This window comes from Peromyscus leucopus, chromosome 13, assembly GCF_004664715.2.
Source record: "Peromyscus leucopus breed LL Stock chromosome 13, UCI_PerLeu_2.1, whole genome shotgun sequence".
NCBI classification, from domain to species: domain Eukaryota; kingdom Metazoa; phylum Chordata; class Mammalia; order Rodentia; family Cricetidae; genus Peromyscus; species Peromyscus leucopus.
Genome location: NC_051074.1, coordinates 11,455,292 through 11,458,310, shown reverse-complemented (window position 1 = coordinate 11,458,310; position 3,019 = coordinate 11,455,292). Strand labels below are relative to the sequence as shown.

The 3,019-nt window shown below is 35.2% G+C and overlaps 1 pseudogene; it reads right to left on the bottom strand.

Annotated features, from left to right (window-relative positions):
• Positions 1-2,577: 2,577 nt before the first annotated feature.
• Positions 2,578-2,689, bottom strand: LOC114707826 (annotated as a pseudogene).
• Between the last annotated feature and the right edge of the window lie 330 nt (positions 2,690-3,019).

Genomic DNA, 3,019 nt, shown 5'->3' with positions numbered 1-3,019 from the left:
TTGGTTGCATCATTGTACGGCGTCAAAAAACAAGCAAGGCCTAGAAAGAGCTGTGTTCCTAGACTCAACTTAGGCAGATAGGCATATTTCCTTTGTAAAATATGGGAAGCTCACTCCGTAGAATGACCTTGTGCTCAGCACAGAACAAAGGCAGATAGCATGAGGTCTGTAGCTAGCACAAGCTATTTACAGAGGAAAAAAAAAAGATTTTCTAAAACCTCATCTTGAAAATGTTGCAGTGTTCTAAGATCAGTGTGGTGGTATTGTGTTCCCCAAAATATTGTGCACCCTAATAAACTTATCTGGGGTCAGAGACAGAACAGCCACTAGATACAAAGGCTAGAAAATGGTGGCACTCACACCTTTAATCCTAGCATTTCAGAGGTAGAAATCCCTCTGGATCTCTGTGAGTTCAAGGCCACACTGGAAATGGCCAGGCATGGTGACATGAGCCTTTAATCCCAAAAAGCGAGCCTTTAATCCCAGGGAGTAACATAGACAGCAGAAAGATATATAAGGCGTGAGGACCAGAAACTAGAAGCATTTGGCTGGTTAAGCTTTCAGGCTTTCGAGCAGCACAGTTCAGCTGAGAGCCATTGGGATGAGGACACGGAAGCTTCCAGTCTGAGGAAACAACACCAGCTGAGAAGTTGGCCAGGTGGGGTTAGCTGTGCCCTGTTCTGGTTCTCTGATCTTCCAGTTCACCCCAATACCTGACTCAGGTTTGATTTTATTAATAAGAACTCTTAAGATTCATGCTACAGATCAAGAAACAAACTACACAGAAGAATCAAAAACTAAGACAGCTTTGGGAGGAAATCTAGAATTTGACACAAAACCAATTTTCTTAAGGAAACTGTATAGACCTAGAGCAGACAATGGCATTGCCCCAAAGTCAACAAAACTACTAGTAAAAGTGAAGTGGCGGTAGATGATTTATTTGTCGAAAACACTGTCACAAAAAACACCAGCTTGCTGTGTAGGAGATGGGGGAGGGGAGTGTCATCTTTTGTGAGGAACAGAAGGCCATGTACCCATGGGACTGAGAACTGTTTATCATCCTGAGTAACCGAGAACTGGTTTATCATCATCTAGAGTGGAGCTCTCATACAGCGACTTAGGGAATTTTAACTGGAAAGTGCTTTCATCTTGCCAAATTGGGGACATTTCTTTAACGGCTTTTGGATGGTTTGAAAAGTCCACTAAAAGTGACCGCAGCTGTTTCTTTCTCTGCCACATCTGGGCTTCGGAGCCTGGAGTGAGTCACTTGTCTCACTTGCCTTGTTCCCTTACAATAGGTTAGCAAGGTTGACTAACTGTTACCTTGGAGGTATTTGGAGCTGATATGAGCAGATAACTTATCAAGGGTGGCTGACAGTTTAGATTTAAAGCCTTGAAATTATTAAACTTTCTTCTTTCTATCAATGTCAACTATTTAGGTGAGCATTTTATTTGGCTTTTAACATTATATAGCTATTAAATACTTTAGATGACATCTAGCAGCATTCAAAGTAGTTAATCTTGAAACATGTCAATTTTCTTTAAAAAAAAACTTTTTTTGTAGAGAAAAAAATCAACTCTGAAAATGACAGAGAACTTTAATATTTTGAACTTGTTTGTTCCTCAAAGGAGACAGCATGAAAATTAACAATATAAATTCTAGCAAAAATATGTATCTACTAACATTGAGCATATGAAAAAAAGCCATATATTGACAAAAGAAAAATTGTCTCCATAGTACTTATAACATCTGTATCCTCATGGAATGTTCCTGCATTTGAGATGAGAAGTAGGAGTGAATGAGGTGTTGATCTCAGTAATCATATAAACTATACCTAATCCTATTCCAAACTAAAAGAACCTTAGCAAATTTAGGAAAGATGAAATAGTTTGTGTGATGGAAACTAATGCACAACACTGCTAACCGTTACAAAAGATCTCCCTAGCAGGATTTAAATAAAAATTTAAATTATCATTGTATAACAATTTGTGACAAAAAAAGTGAAACCAGGAAATATTTCATAAAATAGTAAAAGATTCTTAATGATACCTTTTTTAATTGTACAACCTGTGGTAATTGTGCGAAATTATCATATTGCTAATTGAAACGTTTGAGATGCGAGAATATGAAATATAAGTTAACTAAATCTGATATTTACTGGTTTAAAATTGATACATCATTTACTACAGTTTATTAAACTGCACAAAATAATTCTTCATAGAAAACAATATATATATATATATATATATATATATATATATATATATATATATATATATATGCACATATATATCATTCCGAGATGTTGATTTAATTAAGAAGAGCTATTAAATAGTTTAATGTTAAGTGGCTTCTGAAAATGGTAAAAACTGTTCACCCTGGATATTTTGTCAAAAGTACTGTCAAGTAATAATGACTGTAGAAAACACACACACACAAAAATCACATAAATATGCATGTATATAAGACTTTAAAAATTATGTACCGTATATATACATGTAGGTATGTACATTTGCATGTGTCATAACGATATATCTTGAATTTGCAAATTGTGTTTATAGGAAAATTTATTGAGTAGAATTTTCTTTTTCAAGTCGTCATGGTGGGGTATTGGGAAAAGTTTTCAATTCGCAATAATTGCGCCTCGGATAAACCTCATTGACTACGATACTGCCACTGTGCAAAGCTGAATTTTCTTTTTAAAGAGAAACAAAATTAATATATTGATTTTAAATATTGTGTTTTTAATTGTGGTAATTGCAAAAAGATCTAATGACCCAAATTCTTCATCTTACTCATAGCTTACAAAGGTCTTCTCTTTTAGGATGTTTTGGTGGTTCTCTGTGTGAAACCAACACAATATGGCAGAAGTTCTGGAGTATCGCTATTGAATTAGTTAACAAGCTATAACTTACTTTCACTTCTAACTCTTTCATGATGACTTTGGAGAAAAGTCGTTTATTGTAATTCTATGAGACTCATGTAGTGAGGAACCAAAGCCTGCTAAGAACAACCATA